This window comes from Palaemon carinicauda, chromosome 10 (assembly GCF_036898095.1).
Source record: "Palaemon carinicauda isolate YSFRI2023 chromosome 10, ASM3689809v2, whole genome shotgun sequence".
Lineage (NCBI taxonomy): Eukaryota > Metazoa > Arthropoda > Malacostraca > Decapoda > Palaemonidae > Palaemon > Palaemon carinicauda.
Window position 1 is genome coordinate 122119171 of NC_090734.1, and position 26530 is coordinate 122145700.

At 34.6% G+C, this 26530-nt stretch overlaps 1 long non-coding RNA gene across 1 annotated transcript in view; it reads right to left on the reverse strand.

Annotated features, from left to right (window-relative positions):
- Window positions 1-4134: 4134 nt before the first annotated feature.
- Window positions 4135-26530, reverse strand: part of LOC137648463 (uncharacterized) — a 735573-nt gene continuing 713177 nt past the window's right edge. The window contains exon 6 of the long non-coding RNA XR_011045626.1: window positions 4135-4256. This is a non-coding gene — a long non-coding RNA (uncharacterized lncRNA). The remainder of the gene's footprint in view (window positions 4257-26530) is intronic.

Sequence of the window (26530 nt, forward strand, 5' to 3'; positions counted from 1 at the left end):
GATTTAAATTTTCGCTTCCAAGTCGATTTAATTGACATGTAGCCATCTCCACAAGCCCAACACAAGTGGATTATGGTGTACCAGTGTCATCTGACCAAGTTTGTCATCCTCCGCCCACTCACATCCAAGAGAGTAGCTGAGGTTGCTTTTCAGCGTTTGGGTATCTTCTTATTGATTGGTGATCCATGCATCCTACAATCAGATAATGGATCTGAGTTCACTGCCTGGGTGGTTCGAGAGATGAAGGATCTCTGGCTGCATTTTGTGCATGGCAAGCCCCTAGAGAGGCACAGAGTCAAGGTTCAGTCGAACAAGCTAACTCAAACATCAAAGACATGCTGGCTGCTTGGCTCTCTGACAACAACACCCGGGATTGGTCCCTAGGCCTTCGTTTTGTTCAGAACCAGAAGACCTCATCATGCCATGCAGGCATTAAGAGTAACTCCTATGCTACTTTGCTTGTAGAGAATCCAAAAGATGGACTCTTCCACTAGCTTGCTTCAGGAGGTCATTGACCGCTTAGAGACAGATGATGATCTTGCAGCACTAGTAGCCCAGCCTCCTACTGATCCAACTGACGAGCCACTCGAGGCTTGTGAGCCAGTCATCACCGCCACCCAGCCATACTAGTCCCTTGATGAACCACTCACCATCTTCACCTAGCCAACCCAGGTCCACTTAGTTCAGCACCGCATATTGCATCAAGACAACGAGAAATTCCAAGAACTGCAAGAGGACCAGAAAGGGTCAAGTGTGCCAGGCAGAACGTATGGTCAAATGTAGTAGGATCGACTTAAAAGCCGGGGAAATAGGGGACAATGTCACTGTGCCAGCTCTATATGTTGACAGGGGAAGGGAGGATCCAAGAAATCTTCTAGGAACCAACATGGAAAGACATGAAAATAACTTAAACACTACTGGGGTAAAGGCGGTGATACTAAGGACTAAATTCACAAGGTCTAAATTCAACTTGTGCCCTAAACGATTGTTGAGGAAATCAACAAAGAACAGCAAGTATCTCTTCGTGAGGCACTGAAGAAAGACCCTTCTGTCTAATTGTACATTTAATGAAAGAAAAACAATATATGTTTTTAAAAAATATGTTGTTACAGAATGGTTGCTACTAAAATACCATAGAAATATACAATATACCTGCAAATATATACTATTTAACTTAAAATCCTGCCCTTGTAAATAAAAAAAAATCATAGCTACTAAAATGCTCTAAGCATATACAACATGCGAACAAATATACACTATTGACCTAAAATTCTTATGAACCAGGCATTTCGCGAAATCCCTGGACTATAAAACCAGTCATTTCGCATAATGCCTGGAAATTTTAGTCATTTCACGAAATCCCTAAGTGAATCAGTCACTTCACGAAAGGCCTAAAATATTTAGGCATTTCGTGAAATGCCTGGTTACACAGTTTGCCTGTAACATATACATATGATCAGCCCCAAAGCCCCCTCTCCACCTAAGCTAGGATCAAGGAGGGCCAGGAAATGGCTGCTGATGACTCAGCAGATAGACCTATAGGCTCCCCCAATCCACCCATACTTAGCTCACAAGGATGGTGAGCTTGTAACCACCAAAGGAACTAACGAGTCTGAGGGGGACTCGAACCCCAGTCTGGCGTTCACCAGTCAGGGACGTTACCACTTCGGCCACCAGCGATGGCTGATGTCAACGGATAAAATACAAAGAAAAAAAGGTAAAAGTGAGCCAAGTGTTTGGTCAGTTTGAGTTGTGTGAAGGGTGAAGGATTTGAGGGAAGTGGATGATGGGGATGGGGATGTGGGAAGTACAGAGGAAGGTCGTAAATGGGGCGGCATCATCAATAAAACACAAGATAATTAATGAAAGTGAATTGTGTTAATATTAGTTATACAAACAATAATATGAATATATGAGCGAGCAAATGTTAGAAGGGGTAAGCAGGTAGAATTGCTGATAAGAAAGGAGAATAGGGGAGAGACAAAGACTTAGAGGGAGAGCTTGGAAACCGGTAAGGTGGTGTGTGGAGATGTGGCACCAGTGTGGGAATCCGTTTAAAACCAAGTGCCCTCCCCTTTCATCCACTTTTCGAGGCGTTGATTATAACATCGTTATGGTAGCGAAAATAACAAATAGACTAACACTCTTAGCGAACAACTAAGGAATAGAAAGAGTGGGAAAGAAGTGAAACTCGGTATTTCAGGTTTCAATTAACTGGTATCATTGAAAAAAATACGTGCTTTCCAAACGCACGATCTGTATAGGATTCTAGATACCTATCAATATTGATGCTATTTCTGCGTTTTCTTCTGATAATAAATGTAAAATTATGACAAGTGAAGAGAATCTTAACAAATTTATATAAAGAATTCTCTAAAAAAATTGTCGAAAAAAAAAATGCAATTTTCAAGCCACCATAGAGACATTTTCTCCATTGTAATCTACCTTCGTCTGAATAAAACATAGATTTGCTATTAACAAATTACAAATTAATAAAAATATTAAACTCCATATCAATATAGGCATGAGAGCAATTCTATTATAACATGATTAGCTACATAATAATAATAATAATAATAATAATAATAATAATAATAATAATAATAATAATAATAATAATAATAAAGCTTAACTTACCTGTTGAGCGATTGTTACGAAGCAAACAATAAATATCTGTAAGACTACCAACATTAATAGTCACCAGATCGATGCAGTGATATAATCATAATTGGATATTAAATGTAATATTTATTTGATAAAACGTATTGGGACATTTTCAAAACGTATAAAGGTTAAATGAAATAGAAAATGAATAATACGCTCAATGGGTTTTTCAAAGAACAATAGAACATGACATTTAATAATATGTTAGAATTTAAATGAGCAAGAAGTTTATGATATGCTCCAGACTCACCATTAATTTAGACGATTTTTGGCTATTTTGACAAAAACATAAAATGTGTTTATATTGTATAAATGAATGGAAAATTGAGCGATAAAATAAGCTAAACAGTATTTTCAAAACACGGAATTATGAAGCATTTCGGTAACAAGGAAATCGCATACTAAAATTATATTTAGCTTCAAGTGAATTCAAAGGATTCTGAATGGGATATGACTACATGTAGATTGGATATTAATAGTGCAATTTTCACATTTTGTGCTAAGGTTATGTTTTATTCAATAATTCATTCTTTCAGTATTTCTTTGTAGTTTTTAAAATATGAATATCATGAACAATAAACATATTCAGAAAAAAAGTTGATAAAAGAGAAAATCAAATTATTGTAGATATTTTTAGAAATTTTACTCTTCCAAAATATGAAAATCCATCCTGAATGCGTTCGGCAAAATAGACGGAGTGTTAAATTCATAAAATTCATAACCGCATAAAATCTGTGTGTATATGGTATTGCATGCGTAATAATTCTTTTCAGGACATGAAGCGAACGATCACACAGCCTGGTACACAAGTTTATACGTGGTTTAAATATATGAATTATACACGCACATATATATATACATATACATATACATATATATATATATATATGTGTGTGTGTGTGTGTGAGTATACATATAGGTATGTATGTATGTATGTATGTATATATATATATATATATATATATATATATATATATATATATATATATATGTATATATATATACAAATATATAAATATATACATATACACACACACACACACATATATATATATATATATATAAATATATATATATATATATATATATATATATATATATATATATATAAATTCTTTTTGCATATAAGCCACAAAAAAAAAACTTTTAAATGTCAAAAATACTCCGTCACGAGATCACACACCAACAGCGACATTCTTTTAATGATATATATTTCTGCCCGGCCAAGGATTCGAACATTGTTTATCTGTAACATACTGTATATATCATAAATAAATATATATGTGTCTATTTATAAAAGTATATATAAGAATATTCCCAATGGAGGATAAAATTGCATACAATCATTTGGACACCAATTGATAAACGTTCAAAGTTTCGAAGAGAAAAAAAGCAACATAGGAATATTCATATAACACATTCAGTAATTTACAATCGACCGTCAACAAATGAACTCTGGCAGGCTCCGATCTAAAAGGCAATTAATATGGAAATTAAACCAGGAAAACCTCACCTTTCTAATAAGGAATCCCTCGTGCGACGTCATACACGCTGATTAATAAGCTTTTTTGTTTTCGGGTTAGCTTCATAGCCTGGAAAAAAGAGAATATATGAGTGAAAGGTTCCAAAATAATATGCAAAATAAATAACTTAATTAATAACTTCCCCTTTGGTACAAGCGGTTAAAGAATCACTATGCAGAAGCTTAGCATTTCTCGAAGGTAAACGGAGGATTCTTAGAAAGTAAGTTAGATATGGATTTTTCGAAAGTAAGTTAGATGAAGTGATTGTAAGCTGCCAGTTTAAAGATTTAAATACCGCTCATGAATGGCAGAGGCAAGGGCCAGTGACATTGCCCTACCAAGCTGGACAATGCCCTGGAGACTGACCATATATACATATGATCAGCACCCAAGCCTACTCTCCACCCAAGCTAGGACCAAGGAGGGCCAGGCAGATAGACCTATAGGCTCCTCCAAACTCCCACATCCTTAGCTCACAAAGATGGTGAGGTTGCACCGACAAAAGGAACCAACGAGTTTGAGCAGGATTCAAACCCCAGTCTGGCGTTCACCAGTCAGGGACGTTACCACATCGGCCACCACTTAATATTTGTTCGTGAAAAAAATATTATAGGTTGTATGTCTTAATTTTGTAGCTGAGTAAAGCCAAGGTTCTCCGAATATATTAAAGGACTTTGAGTAAAGCAAGAAATGTACGGGAATATGTACTGTAGACCCAATGACATGATTTTTTTTTTTCCTTTATTGATACAATAAGGGTCAAGTTTACTTTTATCCATTTGCCAGGTAAAAAAATGGAAATCTAAAGTACAACTTAGGCCTCACTTTGTTTAAGCCATAATTAATAACGTAAACGAGCAGGTAATCTACTGTCTATCAATGCGAGGAAGAAATTATTTTTGTCGGCTAATATCATCCTTCCCAAACAGAATATGTCTAAAAATCTTTATTTCCCGTTTTCCTCATATAAAAGAGGAGGAAATATTAAGTGATTTGCTGCGAAAATATTGAAATTCGTCCAAGAAAAATCAACATAATACATTATTGTTCCTATAACAGAAAAAAAATTAATTTCCTTTAAACATATTTTGTTCAATCTTTACCGGGCCAACAATTCTATAAATGAAAAAAAAAAAAAAAAAAAACAACGACAAAAGCCGAGGTATTTATTTAAAAAATGTCAAAACTAAACCTAATCATAAAAAAAAAAATAAAAAAATCTTTTTACCAGAGTAAAAAAATTAAGAAATTGTTAGGTCTCCCGGCATTCTATTGAATTCTCAAGTGATAGACTACACCATCATACATTGATTTTTATGTTGCAAAACTTTTATAAATACATGGGCATGAAGGATATATTTAGTTAAGAGCATTTAATGTGATGCAACATCGTATGTTGAGCTTAATTCTTTTGACAAACTAATTATAATGAAGATTATGGTGAAAAGGCCATGTCTTATTATTATCAATCTACAACCCTAATTGGGAAACCAGGATGCAAAAGCCCAAAGGCGCCAACAAGGAAAAATAGCCCACTGAGGAAAGGGAATAAATAAACTAACCTTAAAATAAAACTGTCATATATAAACTATGAAGAGAGACTATGTCAATCTGTTCAATATAAAACCATTCGCTGGAAGTAAGTTTGAACTTCTGAAGTTCAAGTAATTCATCTGCCTGATTAGGAAGATCATTCCACAATCTGATCACAGATGGATAAAACTTCTATAAACTTGTGTAGTACTGAGATTTATGGTGGAGAAGGAATGACTGTTAAAATTTACTGCATTTCAAGTACTACGTACAGGATGGTGCAGTCTGGGAGGATGTGAATGCAAAAGATGGTCAGATTAATGAAAAATCTTATCCAATATGCTTAAAGAACTACGTTAACGACGGTACCAGAGAATAACATCTAGATCAGGAATAGAATATTTAATAGACAGCAATTTTTGTCCAACAAATTAGAATGAGATCCAGCAGCTGTAGACCAGACAAGAGAAAAATACTCCAAACAAGGCAGAATGAAAGAATTAAAAGATAGATTTATATATCTAGATAATTTTCAGAGGGACTTATAAACAAATACTTGTTTTCTAAAGCAAAAAATCCTTTTGAATGTAATATGCAAAAGTTTGTGTGCTTAGTTTAATCTAAACAATTTATTATTTTACCGCCTTTACGAACAAAAGAAAAAAGTAAAACAATTTCAGCAATTGCGATATTCGTCACTAGTTGGATGAGGAATGGTTGGCTAATCTCAAGTATACGACATATGAATAGAGCCTTTTCAATTAACTTCATTTTCCTCTTCAGGGGATTTGAAAAGTATTATTAAGCTTAAAAATATGAAAGATGCTTTAAAAAATAAACCGTCTCTCTGGAATGTACACACGCGAAAGATATAGGAATGCTTATATGTTTTGTCTAGCTATCTTCTCATTCATAAGTATACTTTTCAAAATTCATCTATGAATCTGTTTTCACTAATCAAGACCCTTTTAAGACACATTTCACACCTGATGGGATTTAATTCGAAATACCCCTATTGAATGAACATGATGACGGAAATCAACACCTAATAACGTGTACAGCTGGCTTCATTAATTGCGGTACACTTCATAGGAGGCTAAAGAGATGACAATATACCAGAATTAATAAAGCCAACTGTACAATAGAAAGAAAATTCCACCCTGCAATTCTTTTTTATGATGTTGACGCCAACCGGAAAGTCATATTCATTTAACAATTCATCCCTTGAAGGTGTTACTAAAAAACTCCTACTGGTGTTACCCAGAAAATTACGATTCAGATAACCTCTGAAGTAATAATCCTTTCATGGAAGACACCGATAAAGGTAAATTTCATTCTCATGAAAAATGGAACCCATCCATCTCTCAGTTTAATTGTTACCCGCATTTCAGAATACCTATTTCAATGACAGTGTTTATTATCCATATCAATGATAATATTAAAAATCTATCACTTATAAATGAAACTATCAGAGTTATCACTCAAGTGCCATAGGTGGATTAAATTGTTTGGGCTTGCTCTTTGCACTCCCCAAGAGAGATTCGTTTATCAAACATTTAACTGGGCTCCACAAGGCACTAAAAGAGTTGGAAGACCTAGGCCTACGTGGCGGAGGACTATGAAGCGTGAAGTAGATGATGAATAGAGAAGTATTGAATTGAAGTAAAAATAAAGAGAGAAAACGATCGCAAGCGCCTCGTCTTTCAGACACAACTTTGCAGGGTATCAAATATTCTTGCCAGCAAGCAACATCCGGTTTCTCCCTAAATTTATCTTTGTATTTTTATATTCCTTTATTCAAGGCCTTCTATTATTGACATTTTAGTTTACAGCTCGTTTACGGTTATCTCATATACAAAACTTTAGTTTCGTAGTATCATATTCAAACTATGGACAAAAAGTACTATGTATATAATCGTTTTTATTTCAACCTTAAAACTTGAGGGCTACGGAATAAAAGGACAGATAGGGAAAACTTACAGTAGTTATGGTTCAAACTAGTGATATGGTAGGTTTTTTTTTTTTTTTTTTTTTTTTTTGATCCACAGAAATCTTATGACTGAACTGAGAGATACCATGATAGTGTAGAAAACAAAGTTGTTACGATCGGAAAGAATTCCATTTTGTTCAACAATATGGACTAGCATATACTATTGTTTTAGTTGGTGATTAATATGCGTATGACTTGAGCAATATGAGGTGGTAATAAAATACAATATGACATAAGTGCTATTTCATGAGATGGGAGAAGGGTCATAAACGTTTGCTGGTTATAAGATAGGATGAGAAATAGCGGAGTCTAGTGAATGGGATCCAATATTTGCTACCAGAATTACCATGGTCTTCCACTGTCTTGGGGTAGAGTTCTCTTGCTTGAGGGTATACTTGGGCACACCTTTTTATCATGTTTCTCTTCTTCTTCTTTTAAAGTTTTTATAGTTATATATGAAAGATCTACTTTAATGTTATTACTATTCTTAAAATATTTCATATTAATTGTTCATTACTTGTCTAGTAGTTCATAAATTTCCTTTCCTCACTAGGCTATTCTTCCCTGGTAGAGCGTTTGGACTTATAGCATCCAGCTTCTCCAACTATGGTTATAGTTTAGTAATAATAATAATAATAATAATAATAATAATAATAATAATAATAATAATAATAAAGGTTCATGGGTTAACAACAGCTAAGAAATAGAGCGATACTAAATATTTGTCCATGATACGATGTCATGAGAAATTGCAGTCATTATTTTCTAAGGTTCATGGATCAGCAAGAAACAATAATGTGGAGCGATAAATGTTCGTCTTCTTAGTATAGATGACCTAAGGATGGAAGTGGTTACTTCTCAATGCCATACTGTAAGAGTAAATATTCAGTATGATGGTGTTTGGGATAGGGAGAAGGGTAGTAAGAGATTTCATGTAATTGGATCCCTTTCTGGTTACGATTCATTTTTTCTGAGCCTACACATACACCGAATGATCTGGCCTATTCTTTACGCATTCTCTTCTTTCCTCATACACCTGACAACACTATGATAACCGAAAAATTCTTCTTCACTCAAGGGGTTAAGTACTGCAGAGTAATTGTTCAGTGGCTACACTCCCGTTGGTAAGGGTAGATGAGACTTTATTTATAGCAAACAGCTCTTGTAGAAGGACACTCCAAAATCAAGCATTTGTTCTCTATTCTTGCTTTTTATGGAGAAGCAAGAGGCCTATCATCATTAGGAGGGTAACATTAGATTTGTCTTGGAATAACTACACTCAGCTAAAAACTGTTTCTCAACTTATGTTTCAACGCAAAAAAATAAACAATCTAACCACAAAATCAATCCTTTCTGGTAACACCCATGAACATAGAGGCGAGCTGCCATTAAACCTGACCTCTTTGGTATAGACTTAACAGTTCCTCCTTTACTTAAACCAGATGGCTACGCCACTCACTGTCCAAAGGAATAAGTAACCGTTTGGTTGATATATTTGACAGTAAGCAGAGTAATGAGAAACCTAATCTTCTTCATTCCTGTTTTACCGAGGTTAAATGAACTAGTTTAGCCTTTTAGTCCAGTCTAATTAAAACACTCTTGATGGACCTTGATGCTTATGAAGGTGAAACCAAAACGGTAATTATCCTTTGTTTTTTTTTTCCTTTATAAAGACCGCTGATTTCTAAGCCTCTTTGTCTGCCATTTTTCACAAATTAGCAAGATGTTTTTTTGCATTTGCATTTGTTGGAAAATTGGTAATGTTGCTGCATTGAGTAAATGTGTTTTGGTAGCTTTTACCCTGCAGATTACCGCCCAATTTCCATAATTCCCATATCATCTAAAAAATGTGTACGTCTTTTGGCACAACGTCTAAATAGGTATGTTGAATTTTTTACTTCTCTCCTGGTTTGCTATTTGGCTTCTGCAAAAGCCTTGTAACATGCGATAATCTTCTTACAGTATCCAATGCTGTAGAGAAATCCTTTGATTGCGGTCAGGAAGTTCATACGATTGGCCTTGATTTTAGTGCTGCCTTGGACCTTGTTAATTATGAGGACCTTGTTTGCAAACAGCTGGGAGTAGGTGGGTGTTTTCTTAGTATCATCATTGAATTTTTAAGTAATAGATTGCAGAGTTGTTGTTGATGGGCATCATACTGAGTAAAGAAATGTGATATCCGGTGTTCCTCAGGGTAGTGTTCTTGGACTTAAAGAGCCTTGTTTTTCCATCTAGGGTTGTAGATTAGCTAGTAATAATAATAATAATGATGATGCAAATGACTTCATATTTTAAAATTATATTGGACATTTTTACAATACTAGTCATTACCTGTACTTCTGTAGTCAGAGCCCTAATTTTAAGTATCTTGTATATAAACTTTCATTCATTATGAATGCCATGTCGACAACATCTTTCACCTACAATTTCCTTAAGATTTCTCTTACTCTCATAATAATGTTTCAAATAGGAGGTTTGGTACAGATGCAACATACTTTTACTTTTCCTTCACATTAGACTGTTGGAAATAAAGGCTGGATTATTCACCCTATGACTTTGCATGATAAATAACAGCTCCTCGTAGAAATTAAGAAATACCAGACGGGGAAGACAAAAATATTATGGGGAATTGCGTTCACATTCTCAGGTACACACAGTTGTAGTCAGTGTCCCGATAAAACAGCATGTGACTGCAATGGCATAGTCTAACAACGTTGTAATTTTCAAAATTAAAAACAGCGCACCTGTGATTCAAAACAAAAGAAACATCAGACCAAAAGGGAAACAGAATCTCTTCCAGAGAGAGAGAGAGAGAGAGAGAGAGAGAGAGAGAGAGAGAGAGAGAGAGAGAGAGAGAGAGAGAGAGCTTCAAAGGCTATTCACGTGCTCTTATCTAACGACAAGATAGAGCGGTTTAAAAGGTCATTTAATCCCAGACTTCCGTTTTATCTCGAGAAAATATTCACCAAAGCCTTCATTTTCTTAAACATAACTTACCCAAAAGATAAACCTACCTACCTACCTACGCACTCCTAGCCTTCTTACGGAAATTATTTCATTAACCTTTTCACTCAAGACATTCTATGTTTAATATATCGGAATACATATCTAAAGGGGTCGTGGAGGAAAAACAGTTCAACGTTCTTTCTATTTCACTTTTTTCTGGCTTTCCGGAAATTCATATCGCAGCATCAATTTTATTTGCATCGCAATTCTATGTATTCCATAAAATATTCCGAGATTTTGTTATCTGAAATCACATATTTATCCTAATTGTATTTCAAGAATGATATATATGTACATTCGTGTACATATGTAAATCTGTACCTTTGGTACGTTTTATTTCTTTACGTCTAGGTCCACCACAGTTAATGAAACGTTAGGGCGTTAAAATTCTGTTCAGATAATTAAACATGAAAATTTGCGGGAAGTTTTATATGGCCAGTTCATATTTTCTTGATAACAGTAAAATGAAGGTAATAAAATGGAAGAAAAAGAACAAAAATAAACAGCAAAAGCACCAGGGCTAATGGCAATGACAGCAGCAGCAGCAGTAGTAGTAGTAGTAGTAGTAGTAGTAGTAGTAGTAGTAGTAGTAGTAGTAGTAAATAAAAGGAACGGACACATACAAATTTAAACATATGGAGCGTGTAAATATTTCAAATTTGAGCATTGTTTTACTTGTCCTCCTTTGAAAAATTCATAACAAAGTATGAATTTTATGAAACTTAGCTGCCATTAGACGTATTGTCCTATTAAACCTTTTTTTCATGAGTTATGAAAAAAACAGTGTTTTCAGAATGAATATAGAAAGTTATCTTTTCATACAAACTATGCAATACCCTATTCTTTTAACTTGGACAATAGCAAGTATAGTTTAAAGTTTATTTTTTCTTTCATTAATATTATCTTTATTGAAATATACTGATCAATAAATCTAAAGTTATAGAAACTAAAACTCAGTAAAATGTACCAAAAGTGACAAACTCAAACTTCTCAAGATGTGTGACTAATATGATATTTACATTTTAAGGAAGTTGATTAAATATAAACTTGAACATATTAATTATAATATCAAGATTATTGCATCGAAAATTTATAACACAGATTCAATTCAGACAGTTCAGGTGTCTTGGAGGCATTAAAAGAAAAATCAATGGAAATGTGTTTACCGCTACTAAATTCGTGAGGATAAAATTGATGATAATATAAACTTAGACATATGAATCATAATAGTAGATTATTGCATAAAAAAAGTATTATACAGATATTATTATCATTATTTCTTGCTAAGCTACAAACCTAGTTGGAAAAGCAGAATGCTATAAGCCCAGGGGCCCCACCAAGGAAAATGGCCCAGTGAGGAAAGGAAACAAGGAAAAATAAAACATTTTAAGAACAGTAACAATATTAAAATAAATATTTTCTATATAAACTATTAAAACGTTAACAAAACAAGAAGAGAAATTAGATAGAATAGTGTGCCCAAGTGTACCCTCAAGCAAGTTCAGTAGTCTTAGGGGTATTAAAAGAAAAATCAATGGAAATAAATGTGTTTGCCTCTAATAAATTTGTGAGGATATGAACACACATCAAACAGCTTTCGTGAATTGAAAATCATTTGGAAAATGCATCATAGAATCTTAGACTCTTCTAAAATATTACTACCATTTATATATAAAAATAAAAAAACACGTTGCTATGAAAGCAGACCCATAACTAAAACTTATAATAATTTGCATAAAGTAATTAGTAATATTCCGAGTGGAAAATGTGTTTCGGTTGACTGGATATTACTAATAAAAAAAAGTATGTTTCAATGATATATTCCATTATTCATCATAACCACTTATTAATTGTTCACCGAAGGGCAACACAATTAAGATAACAACTAAAAAATGAAATTTCAAGGAAATATGATAATAGTTATAAATTTATACGCTAAATTTCACGGTAATGATATGCATGTACCCTGTTAAGTTTAATTCATATTTGACATTATATGGAATAGATTGATAATAAATCTAACCATAAAAAGAAACTTAAAGCAAAATAAATGCTTTACTAATATCAAAATCATATTTACCGATAAATAAATTATAAGATTTAGACAAATCTGGAATAATTTTTATAGAATGCAAGAACACAAACACCAAATAAACTTATTTAAAAAAATCACAGACGAAACTAGAAACAAGTTAAGGAAGATCTCTAACTAACACAGAATTTCAACAAATGAACAACGCAGATTCAGCTCTAATAGACAATTAATATGGAAATTAAAACCAGAATACATCACTATTCTAATAAGTAACGTGTTGCAAGACGTGGAAACACGCCATAGATATTTTCTAATGAGAAAATAAATCTATTTCACTCGTATGTATATGCATATACTGTATATAAATAAATACACATATTTTATATATACATATGTGTATATGTATATATATATGTATATATATATATATATATATATATATATATATATATATATATATATATATATTATATATATATATATATATATATATATATATATATATATATATATATATATATATATATATATATACATATATAATATATATATATATATATATATATATATATATATATATATATATACATATATATATATATATATATATATATATATATATATATATATATATATATATATATTGTGTGTGAGTGCGTACTGCAATTTGAAGTGTAGTTACGTTATAACAATATCCGAATATTTTTGCATCGAATACTTTCTGTAGTGATCATCTGTATGAGTTTAGACTTATAACACTTATTTACTCAATCTTTATTTAATTGCATTTAGCACTAACAATGAAAAATCCACCTTTTCCCCAGTAACTGCGTAATACAAGGAGCACTAACAATATTCAGCCTAACCGTGAATATTAGTAATCACAAGATAATTTTTCTCGGCAAGAGTTTCTACCATCTGCCTTCAAGGTAAGGTAAGGTAGCTGTTAGGTAATAACAGAGGTGAGGTGAATGTAAGTGACTTTATTCCACATGATAACGAACTTATATACTAACAGTTGAGGGCAACAATGGCACAAAAGTTCAAACAATGTGAAACGTGCGATGGCAAGCTTATACAGATTTTTCTGTTATCAGTGTGGGAGAAAGCGAGATAAAAAAAAAAAGCAATAGCATTACAGTGTATGATCATGTATGAAACATGTGCAGTAAAGTTTGGAATTTTATCTAAACATTAGTCTTCAAAGATCATCTTTTTTTTTTTTTTTTAATGCCATGCCAATTTTTCTGTTATTACAAAGCCGATCCAATGACATTCACATAAACATCGTGAAAGGTCAGTAACAACTGCTAACTATATCCAGGAATGATTAATTACACAGTTTATATTAACCTGGCATCACAACAAAAAAAGGGTATCATCCCACACACTTGTAAAAGAAATATAAAATGGTATATTTTTTGAGGTCACTGAATGCTTTATTGGATAAACTTTAAATCTTACACTCGAGTTGCGAAAATTAATGTATTTTTGAAACGATGAATATCGCGAATTTCAAGAAAGGTGTTAGGACAAAGAAATCCTATATATTAAAATATCTAAAGTGAAGTTACAACAATTTATAAATGATATCTCTTGAGGACGTAAAAGAGTGACAGCTTTCTTAAGTTAAAAGAAAATAACTGATTTATGGCAGACCTTGGCAAACATTCCCAATGAGAGAGAGAGAGAGAGAGAGAGAGAGAGAGAGAGAGAGAGAGAGAGAGAGAGAGAGAGAGAGAGAGAGAGAGAGAGGGGGGGTCGTTTGAATTTCATCGAAATTTTCTTATCTCTGTGAATTTCAAAGCTTTCGTTTCCAGAATTATTAATCAAATTAAAAGTATCCAAAAAGGCTCTTCTTTCCATAAAAAAAAAAAAAAATCTTGCACAAGAATTTAAAAAAAAATGTATTCACAAGGGTTAACCTTGCAATGACACCCACATTGGCCTAGAAATGTTTTTCAATTAACCTTTATAATCAAGTTAGAAGAACATTACTTTTAACCTTTGTATTTTCCCACTTGTTTTTCCTAAATCTTTAAAGAGAAGTGAACACTCCAAAAGGCCTTGATTCTGATATGCATAGGTCATAACACTATGTTTTGATGTGGCTTTATGTACGAGGATTCGTCTTATCTCATTATCTACGAACAGTATTTCATAAAGACTGTCACTCCTAACACAAATCAGTTTGGAACATATCTCTACGGGACTCTGCCGCCACATTTCATTAATATTTGGAGGTGGTTTTATTTTATTATTAAACCTGCACTGTATATTCCAGATTAATGACACATGACACACTCCCCTCATTTCTGAGTACAGAAAATAAAGAAAATGATAAGGACAAACTCAGCCAGGAAATATAACAGCAATAGTCTAAGAGTAAATAAGAACATAGCTGTTATAAAATTATAGACTACGTTCCTTACATGCAAGCGAAAATATGTGTAACGTTTGCATAATATACATTAAAGATTCCACTAAATACTTAGATAAACAAATACATCAGTACTTACTAAAATAAAGCAAATAATGGTAATATTTATCATTATTTATAATTCAATATTTATTGAGAAGAATTAATATAGATATCATTCATCTACCGCTATAGACGGTTGGTAGTTCTAAAATATAACTGAAATTATAATATACAATATAAAAAATAAAAATGTTCAACTCAAAGAAACAACAGAACTATATACATATTTGTTGTCTCATGTGTCATGCTTCAGAATATTGATAGTTATAGTAATAATAAAGGTCTTCAAATTTTATTCTGAACAAGGTAATGACTGAAAAAAATATGAAGACTCAATAATAATAACAATAATAATAATAATAATAATAATAATAATAATAATAACAACAATAATAATAATAATAATAATAATAATAATAATAATGTTCCATGCCAAATACTGTCGGAAGATCGTTATAAAAGGCTAATATAAAAAAGAATTTAGTGCTGTTATCCAAATCATAGATTCAAAATAACCAAATAAATTGTTTAAAAACTATAATAGTAATTATATTTTATGATAATCTGGTCTGGATTGAGTCCCTGCAATTGCATATAATATATGATGTATTTACTTTTCATAAAATCAATTGGTTATGTTTGTTCTAAAAGGAGCGCCACACATGGAAAGGTCAAAAGCCAAACGAGATTAAATATAAATTATTCCATTTACAACAGAGCAAAACTTGAAGAAACTCGTTAATATGTCAATAGAGAAGTGCAAAATGTTTGGGGGAAATCTATATGTAAAGTTCAACGAAGATGAATTTACGTAAAGTTGAAAGATTTTCTTCATTATTCTATCAATATTTCATGATTTTACAATTTATCTTTCCGCAAACAAAGGGTGGTTACACATGATAAATAATAATAATAATAATAATAATAATAATAATAATAATAATAATAATAATAATAATAATAATAATCATGATAAAAATAATAATAATAATAATAATAATAATAATGATAAAAATAATAACAACAACAACAACAACAACAACAACAACAACAACAACAACAACAACAATAATAATAATAATAATAATAAAAATCTTTTTATTGAGAAAGGTAAACAAAATTACACAGACCACTTAAACATCTACGAGTATTTTCATTCCTTCCTATGCTTAAAAAAATCGCATTATATGGGCAAAAGTATAATCAATGAAACTGGTTATGCATAGCACTCACAAGATCAGGAAATACCAATAATCAGTATGGCAGTATATCCAGCTTTTTTTATACCCTTGTATTAAGATCTATATTACAATAGGAAATAATGTAATAGATATACAACTAACAAAGAACATCATATTCATTGATTATTTCGTCAATCAAAGTTTCATAATGATGTCGAATAAAACAAGATAACCAACTTCTCTTTAGATAATATACCTCCGGTTTTACTCTGAGCATAATCATACACTATAATAATCAACTTATTCATAGACCTTCGCCTGATTTTGGTTATTGTTGACAAGATATAGATCCTGTTACCATTAAGAATTCCAAGGTTTTTTTATTTATTTATTTATCCATTAATTTTTCTTTTCTTTTTTTTGAGGGGGAATTTTCTTTGTTTAGTCACATATTATCAATAAACTCTAAACGAAGATTGAGACACGTGTTTCAATATGGCAGAAGATTATAAACTGAATAAAAATTCTATGCTTTGTTTACGTGCAATATTCATCAAGACCTTTCACTATTCTTAGGAATATAATCCTACTCATTAGTTACACGTCACATAGCGGAAATGATTCCATCAACCTCCCATTATTCAACAAGTAGAAAACGAGATCTATGCTATGATATAAATCAGTTCATACCTTCAGTTTACGTCTTGGCTCCCAGCCTCCCGACGCATCTCCTTTCATCTAAATCTCAACTACGGATATTCCACCAAGGAACCCTTTATCTCCTTCCCAGCGTGTCTTTCTTGATATACCAGACCAAAATTCCATTAAAGATACGTACACACCCGTGTAGTCCCACATCCCATCCACCATATCTAGAAACCTTTTTTTCCATAATGTCTGTCACTCCTGGACAAAAACCCTCTCCTGGAATAGCTCTCCGCGGGATCACACAGCCACATTTCATTAAGAGTTAAGACCTTTTCTCTTTTTTGTTTTTTTTTAGTTCCGGTTAAATAATTAAACCTGAGTAGTCGGGAAGAAATACAGATGACTGACTCACTCTCTCTCTCTCTCTCTCTCTCTCTCTCTCTCTCTCTCTCTCTCTCTCTCTCTCTCTCTCTCTCTCTCTCTCTCTCTCTCTCTCCTGAGTAGTCGGAAAGAAATACAGATTACTGACTCTCTCTCTCTCTCTCTCTCTCTCTCTCTCTCTCTCTCTCTCTCTCTCTCTCTCTCTCTCTCTCTCTCTCTCTCTCTCAATACGAAGGAAGATTTAGACAATAGGAAGGGAACGGGATCTAAACTAAAAGCAAAAACAAGAACAAAAGGAAGTGTTGTAAGAATGGTGAAAGATTTTCCTAATATTATTGGCAATAATTGTATTAATAACAGTAATAAGACATACACTTACCAGGATAAGAATAACCATGCTTAAAGAAAATAGTTCTCAAGAAAAAAAAGAGCAAGGCAAAGACTGTAAAAAATGTATATGGACCTTCATTTGTTCCTAAAATAATGAGCAGAAATAAATTAATTAGCCTAGAGATGAAGTTTTCTTTAACAATAGAAAAAATAATTTTCCCTTATCGTAAAATGTAACTGAATACCGACGACAAAAGAAAGTGACGCACATAAAAACATATGAGATGAAAATGAACTATGTACATCCTATAAAAAGCATGTTCTAAAACGAGCGTAAATAATAATAATAATAATAATTATAATAATAATAATAATAATAATACACATACACACACACACACACATATATATATATATATATATATATATATATATATATATATATATATATATATATATATATATATATATCCGGCCTGAGTACCTTGCTTCTCATAAGCCCGGCTATGAATATAGACGTCATGAGATTCAGGTCATAGAAATATAGCAGGCATAACCCCTTTTATTTGTTTTCTAACTATCGGAATCCAGACTTGATACGATTCTATATTTGATTGTCTTCTTACCCCTATGGCTAAGATACAAGATGATAGAAAGGTCTCCTTTTACGTTCGTTGGTAATTTCAACGCTCACCACACCGAAGATGAAAAAGCAATAAAAAATATGATTGGAAATTATTTATCACCCACACAAGATGACGCCACCGTTAGACTCGTTATTTTTTACAAGTCAGCTAAATCCTAGAGTCGGATCCTGAGGAATAATCCGGCTCCCCACGTCCAGGACAGCCTTAAGAAAACCAACGGGGTATATTAATACCAATGCCAATGCCACTTTTCAAAAGACTGTCCTTTCACGTCCAGTCTGGTGCCATGAAAATGGCCTACCTACACGGTGTCAGCGTATCAAGGGAACACATAATCAATCATAAGAAAGCCATTGGTAGCGCCCCCGATAGCTGGCGCCTAAGTATCATTGAGGCCTCCCTCACACAGCAGGAGCAACCAACATTCAATACTACAGAGGAAATGTTCCTCCTGCTGTCAGAGTTCCGCCCCTCAAATCACCGAATCCCGACGGATTACGAGGAAAGCGACCACGACAGCCACGAGGAGCTTAGCAACCAGTCTCTCCCAGAGATCGCAAAGATAAGCACGTGCCGCTACAACCTTCCCCTTCACTTAATAAGAAACGGCCCCCCTCCCGACAGGAGATATATGTGTATGTATATGTGTATATATATATATATATATATATATATATATATATATATATATATATATATATATATATATATATATATATATATATATATATATATATATATATATATCTATATATATATATATATATATATATCTATATATATATATATATATATATATATATATATATATATATCTATATATATATATATATATATATATATATATATATATGTGTGTGTGTGTGTGTGTTTACTTAATGATTAAATAGTAAAGAAAGTTACTTTAACTAGTCTTTGCGTCCCTCTCATGAAGAATGACTATCGAGTAATTGATGGCAAAATGCATTAATGAAAAAAAAAATATTAGAGCCATTGGAAAAGCCTTTTATAAGATTAATGCCGCTGAGCTAATAATAATAATAATAATAATAATAATAATAATAATAATAATAATAATAATAATAATAATAATAATAATAGTTTATTCATAAAGCTATTATAATACTATAAGGAAAAGTTTTGGAAATGACTTGCTGCCCTTCAAACAACCTTATATACATTAAACATAGTATAATTTAATGTATTTACCAAGAATGCTGTTTGTCACTCGTGACCGTGAGAGAGCAAAGGAAAATAACCCAACTAGTAATGCATAGTAATTAATAAACTTCGTTATGTAATTTGCACGGCCTCATTTTTAACGAAGTGAAAATTAGTTTGCAAGGATGAGCGTCTGCTAGTTAACGTTGTATTAATAATGGAATATGAAGGTTTCTTTCCATCCCTCATTTCGTTATTCGATTATCATTCCTTATCATAATTTCACTCAGATGAAAAGAGTAAGTAGTTGTATATATTAAGCACTGCAAATCACACTGGGGTTTTTGAAAGCATATTGACAAGACAATCTTTTATGGAGTTCAATGTTGATAATTGTTATACCTATATCCTCCATCAACAGAATATTGCTCTTATAATGGGGATGGTGTAATCAAGTAATAGTAAATCAGGTCTAACCAATTAACCTCCTTGGGTCTAATACTCATGAACTGGCAGGATATGTGACGTCATCCGGGCCGGCAGCAGGTGCTTCTATCCACCCAAACCTCGCTTCTGCATCGTTCTTTGATTTAGTAAGAATTTTTTTTTTCTTCGGAATGCGTTACTTTAACAGAATTATTAAAAAAGAAACAAAACGTTTATGGATAAAAAAAAGAATATCGCTAACTGATGGTGTGCAGAGAGAAAGAGAGAGAGAGAGAGAGAGAGAGAGAGAGAGAGGAGAGAGAGAGAGAGAGAGAGAGAAGAGAGAGTTTGGGATGCTGATATTCAAGTCAATTGAAATTAAATTTTTAAAATTCCACATGGATTATGGCATGGATGTACTATGCAGCATATATTGTGAACATCATGGAAAATGACTATGCGCCAATAACACGAGAAATGTTATGGAAGCGCATTTCGGCTCTAATGACGTCATCACCGTTGGCACGTGTCGGACCTGTTGTACTAGATCTTGGGTCTAATACGCTTTATCCGTTGCCGATGAAAAAAAAAAAAAAAAAAAAAAACCACAATTCATTCAATGAATGATCCCTCCTTTACCCCATCTCAAAATCTTTTTACGTTATGCCTAATGTAGTCAAACACTCTCTCTCTCTCTCTCTCTCTCTCTCTCTCTCTCTCTCTCTCTCTCTCTCTCTCTCTCTCTCTCTCTCTCTCAATTCTATATATAACGTTTGGCCTCGATTTGACCAAATATAAAAAAATATTCTCTGGTGTCCAGTCACTATTTATCCAAGTATGGAAACAGTTCAGTTTTGATTTTTCAAATCTTTAAAGGATTTTAGACTCTTTCTTTCTCTCAATCCACAAGTGAATCTCACATCTTTCGTTTATGACTTTTGTCGTCACTTGTTTACTTGTATATTTTGTCCAGTTACATCACCCTTTATGTTTAAAAGAAGTATGAGAAACTCCTTTCATTTACACCATGAAAAAGCAACGATTTCTACATATTAAAGATAAATAAATTTCTAAAAAAATACCAACAAACGTAAATTTAGGAATTTATAAAACAGACAAATTAAGAAGCGGAAATAACCAAAAGCGAAGAGCAGAGAATAATATAAATAAAGATTCCATAAATTAACAAACATCTTCAACAAATGAATTATGACGGGCTCTGGTCTAAAAGGCAATTAATATGTAAATTATACCAGGAACACTTCACCTTTCTAATAGGGAACGTCTAGCGTGACGTCGCGCTCGACGGAAAATTAGTGCCATTTCGGAAGAGCTTAAAATATTTATGAGTAGGTGATCCCATGCATAAACATCAACATTATTATAACAATAACACAAAAATAAAAGCATACACACAAATAATATATATGCATATGCATATATATATATATATATATATATATATATATATATATATATAATTATATATATGTGTGTGTGTGTTAGTGTACGCACCCCTCCAATAATGACAGTTAATATTTGGATAGATCACACATGAGCACACACTTGCACCTCGTCTCAACATAGTATGACAACTCCCTTTCTCAGCTTCCCGTGGGACGGGGAGGGCTCAGCGTGACGGATATATAAATATATAAATATATATATATATATATATATATATATATATATATATATATATATATATAAAACCAGACACTTGCTCTTTATTATATAAGGGAGATAACCTCAAACCAATTTTAGCATTGGATTCACTTGATCTTGAAAATAAATATCCTGATGAAAATAAATTTTATGATAAGTGTTTCTATCCGAGCCAGGATTTGAACCCAAGCCACTGAATAAAAAGAAATAGATAGTGGCTGTAATAATCAAGTGATCTGGATAGCCTGTTTGGTATAGTCACTCTTAAGCTTTTTTTTTCTCTCATTCAAAGGCATACATTTGGATTGCGGCCCAGATAGAAGCACTTATTAATTAATTAACTTTCCTTTAGGTTCTATTCTCCAGGTAGAGTGAAATAAAAGGAAAAACCTGTTGTAGCTTAATATTTGAACGATAGAAAAGTCTTGTGAGTTAGTGACAAAAAATGAATCCCTACTTCCATGAACACACACACACGTGTGTGTATGTGAAGTACAGAGGTATTCGCTTGGTTTCAGCACGGCGATCCCTGAGGACACTTTCCTGGAAATCCCAGATTGGCTTTGCAACCAAGGGGACACCACAATAGTGCATGATGCCTTCAAAACATTCCTCCTGGAGCAGTACTTGCCATCGCCATCCGCCCGTATAGCCAAGCTTTTTCAGCTCTCTCAACAACTGTTGGGGTGTCAAGAGGCCTCGCTCACCCACAGGGAAATGACCAGTATCGCTTGCCTGCAACCTTCCGCAAACGTCTCTCCTCAAGAGGTGAACATACTTTGTGCGCTTTGGGTAAAACGCCTATCAGAAACTGTACGCGCTGCCATCCCCAATGTCGATATTTTGCCCATGAATGACCTGATGACTAAAGGCAACGCTCTTATGGACAGCCTCTTCAACACCTTCAAGACTTCTATCAATACCTCTACTCCTGACGGACAGGACAACTATTCAACATTGACCAGAGTTGTCAGGAATGCGGTAGGAAACAGATGCCCACCCTTTGATGTGTCGGAGCGGTGACAAAGCCGGCCACCACCCACATATGCCACCTCTCACTCACATTCACCCAACAACCTCTCCAGCTACTTACCAACGCCCATCAACCGCAGTTATGCTACTACCACTCCAGATTGGCGGCTGCTGAAAAGAAATGTGTGAACGGTTTTCAGTGGCCAAAATACTTGTAAGTACGCCATCGTTAGCCACTATAATTACTTTTTTCTGTCTACATGATGTAGATATGGGCGTGCAATTTTTGGTATACACAGGTGCTTCCCATTCTCTTTTACCAAGGCCACTCTCCAGGACATGACATGGTCAGTCTAAGTCTTCTGATATCCACCTGGTAGCTGTTAACAGATCTGAGATCCCCACCTTCAGGTACGAGACCCTTACATTATCGTTTGGAAGCGCAAATATTATTGGAAGTGTCTCGTTGCTGACGTCACATTGCCAATCCTTGGTACAGAATTCCTCTCCCATTTCCACCTAATTGACGTAGCTCAATGATGGTTAGTCAACGCAGACACCTACTCGTCGACACCTCTTCAACACGCCTCCTCTAACCTTGCTCTCCATATCAGCGTACCCACTGATCCCTATCCCCACCTACTCACGTTGTACCCTGCAGTCTACCATCCAGAACTTCATAAAATGCCTGCGGTTCCCGTCAAACACGGTATTTATCAACATATGAAAACAACGGGGCCACCAGAGTTTGCCAGATTTAGGTATCTAGCATTGGATCGTTTGGCAGTTGCTAAACAAACTTTCTGTTGAAACCGAAGAAATGGGCCTTTGCTAAAAGTCCTCTAGCCAATAGTCGTCACCCTTACACATCATCCTGAAAAAAGATGGCTCCCTGCACCCTTGTGGGGATTACAGACGTCGGAACATGCAGACAGAACCAGGTCAGTATCCCCTCCAAAACACTGCTGACATTACCTCCTAGTTGCAAAAAGTGAAGGCTTTTCTCCACGTTCAACCTCCTCAAGGGGTATTATCAAGTACCCATAAACCCAGAAGACATCCCTAAGACCGCTATCACCACCCCTTTCAATTATTCCAGCTTTGGCCTTCATAATGCTAGGGCTACTTTTCAACGCCTCAAAGATGGTATATAAGGGGACCTCCCCTCCTGCCTATGTTACGTGGATGACATACTTGTGTTCTCTTCCTCCAAAGAGGTGCACCTCTATCACCTACGAATCGTTCTCTGCCGTCTACAACACAAGTGTACCTTTGGCGCCAACAAAGTATCATTCTCAGAGCCCACCCAGCCGTTCAGACCTTCCCCATCCCCTCAACCATTAAAGCACTGCAAAAATTTGTTAGTATGATCAACTATTATCAACGTTTCCTGCGTCATCGGCGCCACTCTTGCCCCACTCTATGCCTCCATCTAGAGTAAGCCAAAAGACCAGAAGTGGGGTCTCCTTCAATAAGCGTCCTTCTGCAATGCAAAGAATGCCCTATCAAACGCTCCTGCTCTCACTTTTCCCATGCCCCTCTCCTTTTCTCCACAGTTGCCAGTGGCGTCACAATTGGTGCAGTACTCGAGAAGATGGTCAACAGCTAGCCCCGCCCATTTGCCTTCTTCAGTAGAAAACAGTCCAATGCACAATCCGACTGCTCTACCTTCCACTGCGAATTGCTGGCGGTGCACTTGGCAGTCAGACACTTTCCCCACTTCTTAGAAGGTACGCCCTTCGTCATCAGCATAGACCACATGCCTTTGGTGCACACATTCACTAAACAGCCCGACGCATGGTATGCACGTCAATGCTGACGTCCCTCAACCGTGACTGAATATAATTGCACTCTTCAACAGGTCCCTTGGAAAATTAATCCCGTTGTAGATACCCTGTCAAGAAACACATTGAGTGCCATTCACCTGGGACTGGATTACAACTACTTAGCAGAAGCCCAATGAAAAGATCCAGAGTACCAAAAATGTAGGACATCCTCCACATCTCTCTGTTGGGAAGACGTCCGCCCCGATGACTCCAACGTCACCCTCCTCTGTGAAGTCAGCACTGGTAGACCATGACAATGGATACCTGCTCCCATGCACCAAAAGGAGTTTGATTTCATCCATGGTCTTTCACATACCTCGTGCCGATCTACTGCACAGTTACTGAAGATGGAGTTCAGTTGGCACGGCATTACTATGGATGCTAATTGATTGGGTCCGCACCTGTACTTCATGCGAAACTTCAAAAGTACATCGACACACGGATTCAGGAGTGGGCACCTTCCTCAACCTCAACGTCATTTTGCCTTCATTCACGTCAACGTAGTAGGCCGCTTACCTAAATGACAAGGACATAGTTACCTGTTTACCTTCATTGACCATTCCACCCATTGGCCTGTAGCCATCCCCATGCAAACTGCAACATCCACCTCATGTACATCCACCTTACTCTCAGGGGGGATAGAAAGATTTGGTATCCCTAAGCATATTACTTCTGACAGGAGTACCACTTTCACCTCTCAATTGTGGGCATCATTGACAAATCTCTTGGGAATCACCCTACATCAAAACAACTGCCTGCAACCTTGCAGCCGACAGAATACTTGATTTTCATCGCACCCTCAAAACAGCGTACATGTCCCAATGCAATGACTCCAACTAGTTTACTCAGCTTCCCTTTGACTAAGGACCACTTTTAAAAACGCCCCCGATGTCTCGGCGGCTGAAATGGTATATGGCGACCCAATGGTTGTCCCTGCGGAATTTTTTTCGTCTGCAACCTCCTCCTACAATCTCCAATGCCTACGTCATGTGATGGGAAATTTTACTCTATGCTGACAGACTTACAAGCCTGCAGGGAAGCAACACATGACGACAGATTTGCAGAAAGCACAGCATGTTTTCCTGCGCAACAACACTATCGAGACACCGCTAACACCCCCCTACATGGGCTCTTTCCTCGTAATCCGTCGCACACCAAAGGCTTTCTCAATTAACATTCGTGGCAAAGTTGACTGGGTCTCCATTGATCACCTAAAACCTGTTTATCTCCTTCAATATGACCCACCTACAGTGCGCCTTTAAGAACAGGAACAAGTAAAGGAACATAAAAAATGGACATGGAGAAGCTCATATTGAGAAACGAGAAATTGAATAATTCTACTCTCAATGAAAAGTCAATTTAGTTAAAATGTAGCAGTGTTGAACAAGCTAAAGTCAAGCGATCATAGAATGGTGAGAAGCCAAATTTGTTTAGATCTAAGGAAAGAGAAAAATCAATTATTAAAAAGAAATAAACACTCCTGTAATAAGAAAAAAAAATCTGATGAGTTTAGTTCAGCAATACAAAAAAAGTTTCACCATCTACATGATAAAATGGAAGCAAATAAAGAAGAAATGAACAGTAATTTAACTAAATTTGTATTGGAATCAGCTCAAGAGGTAGGTGGAATAATTCATAAACAAGATCAAGGAAAACTATCAGTAATAACCATAAACCTATTAATGAAAAGATTTGAAATAAGGGTAAAATCCAAGAGAGATGAAATAGATTTAGCAGCATTATCCAAAAAAATAAACAAACTAAAAACTAAAAATATTCGTAAATACAATCTGACCAAAATTAAAGAAATACTAAAGAAAGGAAGAAACATCATATTGATGTAAAGAAGACTTGGAACAGGGCGCCAACTGTACCAACCGTGTGTCACACGATCGTACATAGTAACGACATTTCATTTTGTGTATATATTATGCTTGTATCTTTGCTCTCCCCTCGCACTAATAAGGACCTGAAATAACATGAATGTTTTTCTCCCTATTAACTGTTAACCGGTGCGGTGTCGGTTGAACAGGAAATTTCCTGTTGCATTGAACCTGAAA